Raw genomic sequence first — 16,220 nt, forward strand, 5'->3', positions numbered from 1 at the left:
AGGATGAATGAGAAAAAGAAAAACATGGCCCCCAGGCTTTGGAAAATCAGGTGTGGTTTTGCACTAAGGGGATAGCTGTTACCAGGCACTGGAGAAGATGCTGATGAAAGTGCAAGGAGACTCAGAGGTCAATGTTCCCGTGACGGAGGGGGTGCACGTGGGGGTGTTTGAAAGCTCCAAGAGCTACAACTGGACGTCAGCAGGCTCCCCTGCAACCGGCCGGCAGCTTCCTTAAGCAGCACCGTGTGTTTTGTGTAACTGAGGCAGTTCTACCCATCTTGTAAATCAGAGTCTGAAAATGGCCACGTTGCGGCAATCTTGCAAGGAAACAGGAGGAAGGCTTTGTTGGGAGGACTTCCGCTGTCAGGCTGGGCAAATCGTTTCCCAGGTCCCATTTTATTTCAGCATGAATATATTGCACACATGTTGGCGACCTGGCCTTTTGCTCTCCACTCTGATGAAAGTTTTTAAGTAGTAGATATTCTCTCTCCACTCAGGAGACCTCAGTCTGCTTGGAAAAGTCAGCATATATACCTGGAATTATTAGAAGTCCCAAGACCGTATCAGATCAGTGGAAGACTGTATAAAATGAGTTGGGAGTAAAGAGGCACCTAGAGAATGGACAGATGGATGGATGGGTGGATGGATGGATGGATAGATGGTTGGGCGGGTACATCGATGAATGGGTAGACAGATGGACAACTGAATATTCTCTGGACCGAGAATTGCTTTAAGTTCATCAGATACGTGAGAAAATTTTAGTGCTTCAAGGTGCCAGTCTTTCAACACTCCAAGTAACACAACGATTTAGCCCAATTTAAAATAGTCTATATTACTTTAAGGAGTGACACTCATGAGTGCGAGATGTGAGCATTTTTGGAAAGTTGCAGGTATTGACTTTTTTTGGTCCCCAAATGACACCTACTTTGTCTGCAGAAAATGCTAGTCCTGGCAGGAAGTCCCAGAAGCTCATCACCACTTAGGAATGAAAATAAGCAACAAACAGGAAACCACGTTTATTTTTTACTGCAAGTCAGCCAAACTCCCACACCTGTGCTTTGCATTTCCTCTGTTGGGTGTCATAAAGTGCAGCAAGAAAATGACACTTGCCTGCTCCCTTTCTCCCGAGAAGCTGTCTTACCATCGCCCTGCTGGGTTCAGAGAGTGTGAGGGAATGCAGGGGAGCACAGCTGGGGACAGTACAGGGGAAAATGCTCCATCCTCCAGCCAGGATTCCTCAAGAGAGTCATTTTGCAACTCTCCCTCCCAGGGAAGCATGTAGCTCCTTAGCAATGGCTGTGCTTCTGAGTACGAGGTAGCATTTGATAAACCGGCCCGTCCCACCGACAACATGAAAATTATTCTGGAATGAAATGATTTGGAAGAAAACGATTGACCCTGACAGCCACGGGCTGTGCTCCATGTTTTTTGCTCACCAGGACAGGGAACATTTGCCTTCGAACGATTATGTTGCCCACGATTCCTTCAGTCAATGTACTTTATCCCAGGGAGTCTCTTCCTGAGAGCGATTGAAACGTGAATACATTTTCTAAGTTAGACTGCTCTTTCAACTCCATTTAAATTACTGTTATCGTGCCTCGTCTTCCATAATGATGCACCTCGGGAGGCCAAAATGTCTCTGAGGTGCAGGCCTTTAATGAGGATCTTCATCCAAGAGATATAATTTGACCCGTCGGCTGCACAGCAGTCACCAGCTCAGCTGGGCCTTGTCCCCACTTGCACTGAACTTCTCTTGCCCTCTTAAGAGGTCTTCTGCTTGGCTCTCTCCTGTTTTCTCATGGCCTGGGCACCTGAGGTGTCTTTCTGCTTAGATCTGCCTGTGCAGTCTTCATATAGCGATAGCATCATATCTGAACCCTAACAGACAGATTGGAGAAATATCCTTCTTCATATTCACAGGAGTAAAAAAATCATCATCGGGTTGTTCAGCTGAGAACAAAGTTGCTTTATTTTCCTAATTTTAATTTTCTTATTGAAGTAGAGTTGATTTACAATGTTGTATTCGTTTCTGGTGTACAGCAACGTGTTCAGTTATACACATACATACACATATGTATATTCCTTTTCATTATGGTTTATTACAGGATATTGAATATAGTTCCCTGTGCTAGACAGCAGGACCTTGTTGTTTTTCTATTTTATATATAGTACTTTGTATCTGCTAATCCCAAACTCCTCATTTCTCCGGCCCACCTCTTCCCCTTCGGTAACCGTAAGTTTGTTCTCTATGTCTGTGAGTCGTTTTCTGCTTCATCAATAAGTTCATTTGTATCATTTTTTTTAGATTCCACACGGGATCTATCACATGGTAAATGGACATCATATGGTATTTGTCTTTCTCTGTCTGACTTACTTCCCTTAGTATGATAATCTCTAGGTGCATCCATGTTGCTGCAAATGGCATGATTTCATTTTTTATGGCTGAGTAATATTCCATTGTATATATGTACCACATCTTCTTTATCATCCATCTGTCGATGGACATTTAGGTGGCTTCCATGTCTTGGCTATTGTGAACTAGTACTGCTACGAACATAGGTGTGTGTATATCTTTTCGATTAGAGTTTTGTCCAGATATATGCCCAGGAGTGGGATTGCTGGATCATATGGTAGCTCTATGTCTAGTTTTTCAAGGAACCTCTATACTGTCCTCCATAGTGGCTGCATCAACTTACATTCCTACCAACAGTGTAGGAGGGTTCCCTTTTCTCAGCACCCTCTCCAGAATGTGTTATTCGTAGACTTTTTAATGATGGCCATTCTGACTGGTGTGAGATGGTACGTCATTATAGCTCCAATTTGCATTTCTCTAATAATTAACGACATTGAGCATCTTTTCCTGTGCCTATTGGCCATCTGTGTGTCTTCTTTGGACACATGTCTATTTAGGTCTTCTGCCCTTACAACAGAGTTGCTTTCAAATGTAGTCGCTCTCTACCTCACACCCATTAGGATGGCTACTATTTAAAAAACAAAACAAACATAAGATAACAAATGTTGGCAAAGATGTGGAGAAACTGGAACCTTTGTGCACTTTTAGTGGGAAGGTGAAATGGTACAGCGACTGTGAAAAATAGTATGGCAGTTCCTCAAAGAATTAAAAATAGAATTACCATATCATTCAGCAATTCCACTTCTGGGTATATACCCCCAAAGAATTGAAAGCAGGGTCTTAGATGTTTGTACACCCATTTTCATAGTAGCATTATTCACCATAGCTAAAATGGGGAAGTAAGCAAGTGTCCATCAGTGGATGGATGGATAAGCAAAATGTAGTCTATAAATACAGTGGAATATTATTTAGTCTTAAAAAAGAAAGAAATTCTGGCATATGCTATAACATGGACGAACCTTGAGGAAATTATGTTAATGAAATAAGCCAGTCAAAAAAAGACAAATACTATATGAGTTCACTTATATGATGGACCCAGATTAGTAAAAATCAGAGACAGAAAGTGACTGGTGGTAGCCAGGGGCTGGCGGGGGGAGGAATGGGGAGTCAGTGTTTAATGGCTTTAGGGTTTCAGCTTTTCAAGGCGGAGGTAATTCCGGAGACGGATGGTAGCGATGGTTACACAACAGGGTAAATGTATTTAACACTGAGCTGTACGCTTATAATGGTTAATGCAGTAGATGTCGTGTGTATTTTATCACACTTAAAAATTTTTTTAATTCTTTATACAATGTGTGCCTGAGTTTATGCACATATTGACGAATCTAGACCATTCTGACATATTCCCAGGTACAAAAGGGTCTGAAAACTCTTCTAAGAGTTTCAGGAAAGCAAACTGGCGTTGCTTTCAGTGTAGGAAGGATCTTGTCCTGAACTTAAGCTGTGTTTCCCTAAGGACTCAGGTATGAGCAGGAATCACTAGAGGCCTCTAAGGTTGATCAAATAATGATGCCTCAATCATTGGGAAGCAAGAGGCCACTTCTGGCCCTGCAGGGGGATCTGTCACTCAGAAGAACCCCTCGTGGACTTAGGACTGAGTCCCGGGAAGAAAGGGGCTACAAGTAAAATGATGGAAATATTATGGGATCGTGGGGGCCATGACAGTGATGGCCTGGTACCGAGACACGGTAAAACAAAGTGGGAAGAGATGGGGAATCCCGAATAACTCTGGCACCTCATAGCCACCAGCCAATTAGCAGCGCCCAAGGCTCCAGCGCTGACAGTCTGAGCCCCCGGAACCCATAGCTAATTGGGAAGCAGGAAGAAGCAACTCTGGACCAAAGTCAGTGCCCTCGGTGGAGATGCCAGTATTTTCAATCATGGGCCCCTCCCATGGCAGTGCTGTGGCCAAGTCCTTGGGTATAGCTCCACGGGCAGAAAATATCATCAAAGGAGCCAAGGCAGAAGGAAAAGAACGTGGCAGAGGCCAGGTGAAGCACAAAGATTTACGTATGGGCACATATGAGGACACCCTGAGGACACCCAGGAATAACGGGTGGGGATATAGAAGGGAGCCCTTCATCCTTCAACAACAAGCAAGGCACATCCAAAGTCAGCATCCGTTATTACTGTTATTAATGTGAACCCATTCTGACCCCTGGGCAGGCTGGAGATACCATGAGTTGCATTAAGATTCTTAAATATATTTGCTAAGTGAAAAATTCTCACCAGGCTATGTGTATAGACGGGCCTGTGGACATTTGGAGTATGAACTACCTGTCCTAGGATAGGAGCCCTAGGACACAACGCTGAGGTGGAGATACCTGTGACTAAGGCTCGCTGGTGAGTGCCCTTAGGAGCCGTGCTTGTAAAGGAGTGAGGGACACGGGACGGGGAGAAGGAGGCTTGAGCTCTGAGGCAGTTGCAACTGCAGCCTCAGTTCCCACCCCACGGGGGGTCCTGAAGCAGAGACGGTCCTTCTTTCTAGAAAGCTGAGTCTTTGGACTTCTGCATCAACCAGTCACTGGATGGGGCTACCGCGCAGGAGGACGTGCTTTGAGTAAGGATGCTCTGTTCAGTGAGGGGGGCGCTGGGGATTCAACGCGAGCCAGGCAACCCTCGGGACATCTGTAGGAACAGCCTCTGGTCCTGAAGTGGGATCTCAGTGGCATATTTCATCACCCACCACACTCCATTTCACGTAACTTCTTTTTACTGCCGTGCACCCCTAATCCTGAGTTATTCTGAGAAGTAGAACACAAAGACCCAGCTGAGCCTTCCAGCCTCCCTCCCCCAAACTCACTTGAACCAGAAGAGGGAAATAAGGGGGTAGAGGAGGGGGTATTAAGCAGAGACCTAACTTGTTGAGATTAGACTCTGGGAAGGAAAGGAGCCAGCACCAATAACCCTTAGAGACCATCACAGCGTCTGCCTTTGGCGCCATCTGACCTTCCTTGCTTCATTCTTCCCCTCTTCTTCCTCTCTTCCCTGCTCATTAATGACTGAAGTCCTTTTCTTGTACGGACGGGCAAGACCCCAGTCTTCATGGAACTTCCCACCTAGTCGGAGACACAGGTGAATAATCCCAGTAGGGTAATGAGAGGTTATGACTCCTGCAGCACAGGTGCAGGGGAGGGGAATCCAGCACCAACATCAGGCAGGCCTGGAGCTGGGAGGAGGTCAGGAAATGAGGGGTGAGCGTGCAGAAGGGGAGAGCTGGAGGGCTGCTCACAAGCGGAAAGGACAGAGGCGCGAAGACGTCAGCTCACACCATGTACGAGCCCTCCACCTGAAAGTCAGCGGGATGCTGTGGGTTGTCGTCTGATGAAACAACACGATAAACATGTTTTAGCTGTCACGGTCTCTGTTGTTGTTTATTACATCATTCAGACTTCCGTCTAACAGCCTCCCCACCCCAGCCCTGCCTTTCCACTTCAATTTTTTCTTTTTTCTCGATCGAAACTCCCATTCCAGGAGCGTTGCTGCCTGTAACTACGTGTGGAGTTGACGGCCAGGTTACAGCAATCAATACAAAGATGCACCAGTGTTCACAGCAAGCAGTACTGTTTACAATAGCCGGGACATGGAGGCAAACTAAGTGTCCATCGACAGAGGAATGGGTAGAGAAGATGTGGTGTATATGTACACGATGGAATATCACTCAGCCATAAAAAGCGATGAAATAATGCCATTTGCAGGAACATGGATACACCTAGAGATTATCACACTAAGTGAGGTAAGTCAGAAAGAGAAGGACAAATACCATACGATATCTCCTATTTGTGGAATCTAAAAAAAATGATACAAATGAACTTAATTATAAAACAGACTCACAGACGTGGAAAACAAACCCACGGTTACCGAAGGGGAAAGGTGAGGGGGAGGGAGAAATTAGAAGGAGGTTGATATTAACATATACACACTGCTAGATATAAAATAGATAACTAATGCACTTCCCTGGTGGCGCAGTGGTTAAGAATCCGCCTGCCAATGCAGGGAACACAGCTTTGAGCCCTGGTTCGGGAAGATCCCACATGCCGCGGAGCAACCAAGCCCCTGCGCCACAACGACTGAGCCTGCGCTCTAGAGCCCGTGAGCCACAACGACTGAGCCTGCGTGCCACAACTACTGAAGCCCGCGCGCCTAGAGCCCGTGCTCCGCAACAAGAGAAGCCACTGCAATGAGAGGCCCGCGCACCACAACGAAGATTAGCCCCCGCTCGCTGCAACTAGAGAAAGCCCGCACGCAGCAATGAAAACCCAACGCAGCCAAAAATTAATTAATTAATTATAACAGATCGGCCCACTGTGATGACTGAATAAGAAATAAAGCCGTTTGCCTTGAAGGAAGTGACATCAGTGTGGAACGGGTTTAGTAACAGTGAAGCCCAAATGCAGGGACGGGTGAGTGGAAGGTCTATCCTCCCTTCATTTAATCACCTCCCATTCTTACCACTGTCCTGAGATTAAAATACCCAAACATCTGTTTAGTCGAGATGACGTTCACCCAGAAACAAAATCTCTCACCTCTTGGTCCCCTAGATACTGACTTCATATCCAAACCAAAGGAAACGCAGGATGAGAAGACAAAGACAAGGCAGGGTTTGGACCATAATGGCCGTTTCCTCTCGCCAGATGGGTCTGTCCTTAATTTCACGGTCCTGCTAATTGGTAGGTCTCTGCTGTTATGGACTTGCTGGCATTTGGGGCCGGTCTGGTCTTAATTTAAGAGAAGGAAATAAGTCACAAATCTTTGTGGACAAAGATATTTGCCATGGGCCACGCATTTCCCAACCAGAGTCTTTTCCTCATTGCCACTGGATCCACGAGGACTCCATCTCGCCAGCCTCGGCCACAGTTATTCCCCCAGAGTGGGCGTCCGGGTCCCGGCCCTCTTGGCTTTTAATGTAGCCATCGGCTAGTCGTTGAATTTCTCCTCTTCCACCCTCTGCTACCCATCTCCCGAGGCTTAAGAGAAGTTTCCTTGAGAGCAACAACTCTCAATTGTCCAGAGAAAGGCTTTTGTACTTGTCCATTTGCAGTCTAACTGTTCGATTCATAACTTGATGAACGAAATGGTCTATTATCTCTCCGTCTGACATATGCTGTGAACTGGCCTAAGGGTCATGCATAACTTGTAAGCTGTTTAGGGAGATCATGGCAGCTGCTAAAGAAGTTTAGGGTGGGGAAGGTTTAGCTATTCTCTTACAACCTTCCTGCCAGGGCGTAAGGAAAGAAAATCTCAGACCAAAGTCTTCCAACCACATGGACATTTACTCAACAAACGTTTCTTGGCAAGCAGACACAAAACAGTTCACGCAATCAGTCTGCAGACTCAAATGAAGTCCCAACGCTCTGTCTCTTGGGAGCTTTGAACAGTTCCTTTATTAGAAAGGTTTGCTCAAGACAGACACAACAACTCCAGAAGCAGGATTCAATTCTCTCAGCTTTTGCAAGATCTTCATACCCTGGGGTTGGAAGGTACAGGGGTCTCCAAAACACTTTAGCCAACACCCAAAACCTGAATACTTTCTTTTCTCCGATGAAAGCTGATTCTAACAATCATCGTTCTAGTTAACAAGGTACTATTTTCACCAATAAAAGTAATTCTAATATCACTCTGTTTCCCAGCGATGTCTGCTGTTTTCAGCCACCAGCCTGTAGTATTTGCTACAGTGAGAGAGAGTGCAGGACAGAACAATGAAGAAGACCAATCCTCCGGGTCAGAGGAAGAGCGGTCTGCAAAGCACAAGGACTTTGGAGAAGCAACAAGAGAGGAACGCATGGTCTTCCGTGTGTTGGACAAAGCTCCAGGAAGGAGCCGACTTTTGGGGAACGTGCAAGGTGGAAATGAGAAATTGGATAAGGATGAATTTTCGACACTGGTGAAATCAGGGTAGGGGCTGTGACTGGGAAGATCAAACAAACGAATTAAGAGAATAAGATCAAGGCCTGGGTGTGATGGGGGGAGAACAACAAGATGACACAGAGGATGTAGACAGTGCAGGGGCAAGGATGCTGCAAGTGACACACTGAGAAGACCGGCTGACAATCGAACAGCAGAGAAGCACCCTCTCAGGATGTGTGCAATCACAGCAAGCCTACATCTGATTGGCTCATGAAGAACCAATCAGAGCAAGCCTGGGGCCTCCAGAGTAGTCATTCTTTTGCCAGTGTAGACCTTAAACTCACGGGGGGGGTGAATGATGCCCTAGAATTAAAACTATGTACGGACTTGCAGGAAAGGCCCCTAACTCGGATTTCCCCTCACTTCTTTTCAAGATAGAATTCCTTTGACTTGACTGAATCTAATTCACCAGTCATTTGTATTAACAAGCCCACACAGATTTGGGAGTTTTGCTTTATTCTATGACAGCGTATAAAATGCTAATGAACACAGTCTCCTAGCTACTTTTGAAAAAAAAAAAATAGAAAAGAAAAAATTCTGTTGCAAACAATCCTCCTTGAATTTTGACACTGCTCCTACAACTTTCCCTCTGGTAGCCAAAGGTAATTGCACTCAGTTGGGGCAAAGAAATCTTTGTTTTCTCATTATAGAACAGATGTTTTACAGAAGCCATTACCCCTATGCCACCCGTAAAAAATAATCTAACAAATTGATCTTTGATTTAGAAAATAGCTGTGTGATTCTGCCAGCAAAAAAAAAAAAAAAAAATCTTATTAGGAAAAAAAATGAGTTGTCATTTATATGGACCAGATGTATTTCAGAGCAGCTTTCCTTGATTTCCCAGGATTCTGAGAGTCCAGGAAATGGGGACAAGTGCCTGTCACTGCTGGTTCCGTGGAAGTAGGTAAGGGGGGTGGAGGTTAGGGGGAGGGGGTACAACACAATTTATTTTGGCAGAAGAGGTGTTTCTTCTTCTGTTGGCTCTCAGGACCGAGGTCAATCTCAAGTGATATCTGCTCTGTAAAGGTAACTTTCAACAGGATCATTGTGACCCATCATTCACGTAATATTCAACTTTACGGAGCATCTACAGTCTCAGGCAGGTACCACTGCCCTGCTCAAGAACTTTCAGCGGTCCCCCTATTGCCTACTAAACTAGGCATTAGCGCTTCTCCTGGAAGCTGGAGACCCACCGTGGATACTCCTAAAATCCTTCTCCAGCCCCAGTTTCCTCTCCTCTGTGCTCCCACCAAGCTAGACCACTCACCTTTTCACCAATCCCCCTCAGCTTTTCCACCCATCCCAGCTGTACCTTCCCAGCTGGAGGTGGGTCCCATTGTATGCAAGGAATGTGTTTCTTCGATTCACACATCTTAGGACCAATTAACCTGCAGCAACACATATAAAGTTCGGAGTGTATATTCTCTGACCAGCCAAAGCTACAAGCAAATTTGTTCTTACAGATGTGTAGCCGTCAGTTTTTCCAGTTTCCAAATCTATAAACTATTTTAGGACTTTTGTTAGCCACAAGTATATTTTATAAAGCATCCATTCGAAACTGTATACTCCTAATATTACCCTTTTCTTTTAAACAGTTGTGAAAATGACCATGTAGCCTCCTTTCTTCGCTTGTTGTCCAGTAGCCTCCTTTCTTCGCTTGTTTCCTTATCCACAAATATAGAGCCACCTTTTCACTGTTAACAGTTGTTTAGCATTTCAGTGAATGAATATACCACAATTTATTTAACTTTTTTTTTTTTTGGCAGTCTTGCCAAATCATTTCTTCGGGTGTAGCCTGGAAACGTAACTATGTGTAATCTGGAAGGGGATTGTGGGCCAAATTTTACTACCAGATTTCCATTCATCCGTTCTTTCAACAAATGTTTACTGAGCACAGACTATGGATGAAACCTTGTTTAAGTACTGGAGATACGGTGGTGAGGACAGCGGGCACCGACTTTGCCTTCTGGGAGCAACCATTTCAGTAGGAAAAGACATAAATGTATAGACAAGTAAATATATAAATAAGCAAGGTAATTTTAGATGGAATTCAGTGCTTCGGAGGAAATAAATGGGGTTTTGTGATAAAGAGCAACTGGTAGGTGGGGGAAGAGGGATGTGTCCTTCAGGGTCAATTAGAGAAGAGGACCAGTACAGATACATATCACGAGATGTATTGCAAGAAACCGGCTTACACAATGGTGGGCCCTGGCTATGCAAGTCCAAAATCCATAGGGCAGCCTGTTGGGAAGAGCAGGCTGACACTTTGGACATGGACTTAAACGGCTAAGCACAGGTGAGATTTCTTTTTCTTTTCTTTTTTTTTTTTTAATTAATTAATTTACTTTTGGCTGCGTTGGGTCTTCGTTTCTGTGCGAGGGCTTTCTCCAGTTGCCAGCAGCAGGGGCCACTCTTCATTGTGGTGCGCGGGACTCTCACTGTCGCGTCCTCTCCCGTTGCAGAGCACAGGCTCCAGACGTGCACGGTCAGTAGTTGTGGCTCACGGGCCCAGCTGCTCCGCGGCATGTGGGATCCTCCCAGACCAGGGCTCGAACCCATGTCCCCTGCATTGGCAGGCAGATTCCCAACCACTGCGCCACCAGGGAAGCCCTCTTTTTCTTTATGGAAGCCTCAGCTCTGCTTTTGAGGCCTTTCAAATGGTTGAATCAGGTTCCCCCAGATTATCTAGGAAAATCTCCCTGTGGTCACATCAACTGACTATGGACTTCAATCACATCCACAAAATACTTTCACAGCAGTGCCCAGATTTGTGTTTGGCTCTAGAACTAAAGACTGTAGCCTAGCTAAATTGACACATCAAAAAGACCATCGCAGTGTCCTGGATGGGATGGTCCCAGAGAGTGACATTTGGACAAAAACTTGTGGAAAGAGAGAAGCCGAGCAGGAGAAACAGTTACCCAGGCCCTAACACTGGAAAGATCACAGTGGGTTTAAAGTACTGCCGGGAGACCAATGTGCCTGGCCTGTTATAAGCCAGGAGGAAGAAAGAGCAAAATTAAATGGAGGATACCCAATTACGTGGGCCTTTTAGGTCACAGAAAAATGTGTGCATTTCATTCTAACTCAAATAGGAAGTCATAAAAAGTTTTAACCAGCAAAGTGATCCAAATTCACACCGTTTTAAAGAGATTACAAGGGAATACCCTGACGGTCCAGTGGTTAGGACTCCGAGCTTTCACCATCGAAGGCCTGGGTTCGATCCCTGGTCGGGGAACTAAGAAGCCACGAGGCACGGCCCAAAGGAAAAAAAAAAAAAAGAAAGAAAGAAATGTGAAGCCGTTTAAAAACATAAACTAAAAACTACAAAATAAATAAAAAGATAACCAGTCACTGTGCAGGGAGATCAGTTAGAAGGGGATGCAGGTGACAGTGGATCGTGGTACCACTGGGCTGCTGCAGGTGAGACGCAGGAAAGCACAAAGGTTTGGGAAATTTTTTGGAGGAACCCCAAGACAGACACTGCTACTTAACTCTCAGGATCCATACTCCCCTTTTCACTTACGAGTCTCACCTTTGTTCGAGGCAGGAATATTGTAAGCTTATTATCCTCAGCTATGTCTACTGCTGGAGTTGTCCGGGGACCTGTGCAAAGGATTCTAGGAGAGCTTTTCTTAAGGACAGACTCAACTGGCTTGATTTTTGCCCTTCCACCTTCTTCCTGCCTAAATAAGAATGTAATTTTAGGTATAGAGGCTATCTTGCAACGATGAATACAAAAGCCACACTCTTAGGGGTGTGCATCTGTGCGTATATCTGTACGGAGACAAGGGTGCTTATTTGCATATACATTAGCATTAAGAAATGGAACCCTTGGGGCTTCCCCGGTGGCGCAGTGGTTGAGAGTCCACCTGCCGATGCAGGGGACACGGGTTCGTGCCCCGGTCCGGGAAGATCCCACATGCCGCGGAGCGGCTAGGCCCGTGAGCCATGGCTGCTGAGCCTGCGTGTCCGGAGCCTGTGCTCCGCAATGGGAGAGGCCACAACAGTGAGAGGCCCGCGTACCGCAAAAAAAAAAAGAAAAGAAAAAAGAAATGGAACCCTTTATAAATGAACTAACTTGTTGAGTCTGGACTTGAGTTATCAGAGGTAAAAGCTCTAAAAAGTCTCTTCTCTTGTCTTGACAAACAGAGCACCCGTTTGTCTTTTCCTAGCAAGACCCAATTAGGCCTTGATGTAGAGATGGCAGGTTGAAATACTATGATTCCACCCATCATATTCACAATTGATGCATTTGCATCTCTAAGGAACCAGATCAGAATAAACAAACTCCTGGCATTTTCTTAAATTTTGGTCTCTGTCATTTATCTCTTAATAATTTCCAGAAGAGGCGGTGGAAAAAGAAGCAATGGTTCAGCCGGGGTCAGCTTCCAAGCAACTGACTGATGCTAGCATTGGAATCTTTCTTCAGTGACATCTTCAGAAGAGAGAGGAGTGTGAAGGCATAATGCGTAATCCCCACGTATGCTGAAAGGATGCAAGACACTCAACAGAGATGCTTACAATCTAGTGCTTTTGGATTTCTTTCTTTTTTTGGCTTTGCTGGTTACTTTTGTTAGGAAGATAACTCCATCTTGTTTCACTGAAGCAAATGTCAAAGTGGCCTTTGGAATAATAGGACCCAAGAGTTTATTTGTAGCATCTTTTGTTAGGAAACCAGAAGAGTGACCCTAGAGAATCATTTGCTGTACCAGACGTTTTGTTCTCACAGCTCTGGTTGCCCAATTGTCATCTTATTTACAAACGAGAGATTAGCCTGCAGAAAGAGCAAAGGCCTAGCTTTGTAAAGGTGCAGATTCTAGGGCTAAACCTCAAACCAATAAACTTCAGGGGTGAGACCTGGGAATCTGTATGTGATCCTGATAACCTATGACCCTTCCCCACTCCTAAGATTCCAGCATATGGTGATTTCTCCTGGAAGCAAACAAGAACAAGGTTGAAAGAAAACTCCAGAGGCAAAGTCTGTTGAAAGTGGCTAAATTCAGAGCTGGGGAATATGCAGGGGAAAAAGCTACCAGGCTCGCCACCATTTATTGGGGAAATCAAGCCTGTTCACAAGGTCAGATGTTTCAGGAGTAACACAAAGTACCACACCAACAAAAGAAAGAAAACCAGCCATAAGGGCTAAAGGTACGAGTGGTAAAAGAATAATCAGAGGTGGAAGGGGACTGTTTCTTGCAAGAAAATTAGTTTGTTTTGATTTTGGGGAAACTGCACTGATTTGGTGACAGTTCTATATTAGAATTAATTATTTTCAGCCCAGAAACAAAAGCATGACTGTGTGGGCATATAGTATAGGATGTAGCATTTTCCAAGTGGAGGGGAAAAGAAACACTATTTAACAATTGTGTTGAGATATTCCATTTTGCAAAAGGAGTTAGATCCCTCCCTCATACACAAAAATGAATTCCAGATGGATTAAATACCCAGAGATAAACCACAAGCTACAAAAGCATTAGAAAAAATAGACAAATTTTTTATAATTTTAAGGCTAAGAAAGACTTCCTAAGCAAGACATAAAACTGAGGTCTAATTGAAAAGATCTGACAGATTTGACAACACAAAAAATGGAAAATCTGCACTACAAAAGATACCATAAATAGAGTTAAAATCAAACAAACCAATAACAGCCTGAAAGAAAATATGCTCAGCAAATAAAATATAAAGAAATAATAACTAGGGCTTCCCTGGTGGCGCAGTGGTTGAGAGTCCGCCTGCCGATGCAGGGGACACGGGTTCGTGCCCCGGCCCGGGAAGATCCCACATGTCGCGGAGCGGCTGGGCCCGTGAGCCATGGCCGCTGAGCCTGCGCGTCCGGAGCCTGTGCTCCGCAATGGGAGAGGCCACAGCGGTGAGAGGCCCGCGTACCGCAAAAAAAAATAATAATAATATCCAGAATGTAGAGTTATTGCAAATCAACGAGAAATGGGAAAACAGCACAACAGAAGACCAACAAACAAATGAGACCAGGTGAACGGTAAGAACAGACAACAGGAAAGGAACCCAAATCATGAGCAAACATGAAAAAAATGCTGAACCTCATTGAAACTCTAGCGGGATAAAAATTATTACAGGAAATACTTTCATGATATTGAAAACATCCACTGTTAGCAAAAAGGCAAGATCAAAGACACTGTCGTACACTCTTGGTACGACTGTAAACGCACAAATATTAATTCGTTAATGCCCATGTCCCTGGAATCTGAAATTCCATTTCTAAGAGTGTATCCTCAGAAAATACCAGTGCCAGTACTACAAAGATGCATGTAGAAAACAAAAAAGTTCACTTCAAAACACAAAGGTGTGGCATATAGACATACACACACACAATGGAATACTACTCAGTCATCAAAAAGGACAAAACTTTGCTGTTTGCAGCGATATGGATGGACTTGGAGGGCATTATGCTAAGTGAAATAAGTCAGATAGAGAAAGACAAATACTGTAATGATATCACTTATATGTGGAGTCTAATAAACACAACAAGCTAGTGACTATAACAAAAAAGAAGCAGACCCACAGATACAGAGAACAAACTGGTGGGTACCAGTGGCGGTGATGGGGGCCGGGGAGAGCCGCAGTACAGGGGTGGGGGAGTGAGAGGTACAGACCACTGGGTGTAAGACAGGCTCAAGGATGTAGTGTACAACCCGGGAACTATAACCAATATTTTGTAATAACTGTAAATGGAGTGTAACCTTTTGAAACTGTACAAAAATTAAAAATTAAAAAATTAAAATTAAAAAATAAGTTAAACATTAGAAACGCCTGCAAATAGAATTCTTGATCAAGGGGTAGGAAGATTTTTAAGTTCTCTTTTTTTTTTTTTTTTTTTTTTGGTAAATTTACTTATTTATTTTTGGTTGCATTGGGTCTTCGTTGCTGCACGCGGGCTTTCTCTACTTGTGGCGAGCGGGGGCTACTCTTCGTTGTGGTGCACGGGCTTCTCATTGCAGTGGCTTCTCATGTTACGGAGCACGGGCTCTAGGTGCACGGGCTTCAGTAGTTGTGGCGCACAGGCTTAGTTGCTCCGCAGCATGTGGGATCTTCCCGGACCAGGGCTCGAACCCGTGTCCCCTGCATTGGCAGGAGGATTCTTAACCACTGCACCACCAGGGGCACCAAGTTCTCTATTTTTAAGAGGCATATTTCAAAATACGCTGTACATTTTCTACACAGGACTCAGGATAAAAATAATTAAACTGCCCTATAATTATTTGTTCAGCAATATTACAGTCCTGCCGCTGTAAGCTACCCGAGGGCAAAGACCATGCCCAGCCTGTGCCTCATGGTCATTATGGAATGAGCGCAACTTTCCAAGCCTTGATCAAACACCAAATTCTAACGAAATAAACAACTTCAGCTATTTATGAGAGTGTGAGACTCTTAAAAGGACCCCGCTTTGTCTAATGAAGATGGCATGAAACTAGGAATTGGATGACTTAAGTCAAATCACCTAACGCAAGCCATTTCACCTCCCTGATCTCCAATTAACATGTTTGCAAAAGAAGGATAATAACTGTCCTTCTAAACGATTCCTGTGAGGATTCATGAAATAACCTAGGAGGTCAAGCTCAGTGTAGAGCTGGAGTTTATCAAGACTGAGTATTTTGTGCGATAAAATGAAAATTGAAAGATACTTATGACGGGTAATTGCTTCCTTCAGGAAATGGTTTCTTCAGGGAATGGTTTCTTAGAAATACCAATGATTTACCCCATCCCGGCATTGGTGTATCAGCAGAGCCAAGAGTAAGCAGAATGGACAACTCGTCCTGAGCTCTCAGGAAACAGGGTTTTGCTTCAGGAAAAGAAACAAAAGCTTGTTGTTTTGTTTCAGTCTCAAACTGGGGTTTTGACAGACATCTAATCTTCACATCACTTC

The sequence above is a fragment of the Delphinapterus leucas genome, chromosome 19 (genome assembly GCF_059928025.1).
Source record: "Delphinapterus leucas isolate spDelLeu-1000000601 "Yukka" chromosome 19, BTC_Dleu_Yukka2, whole genome shotgun sequence".
NCBI lineage: Eukaryota > Metazoa > Chordata > Mammalia > Artiodactyla > Monodontidae > Delphinapterus > Delphinapterus leucas.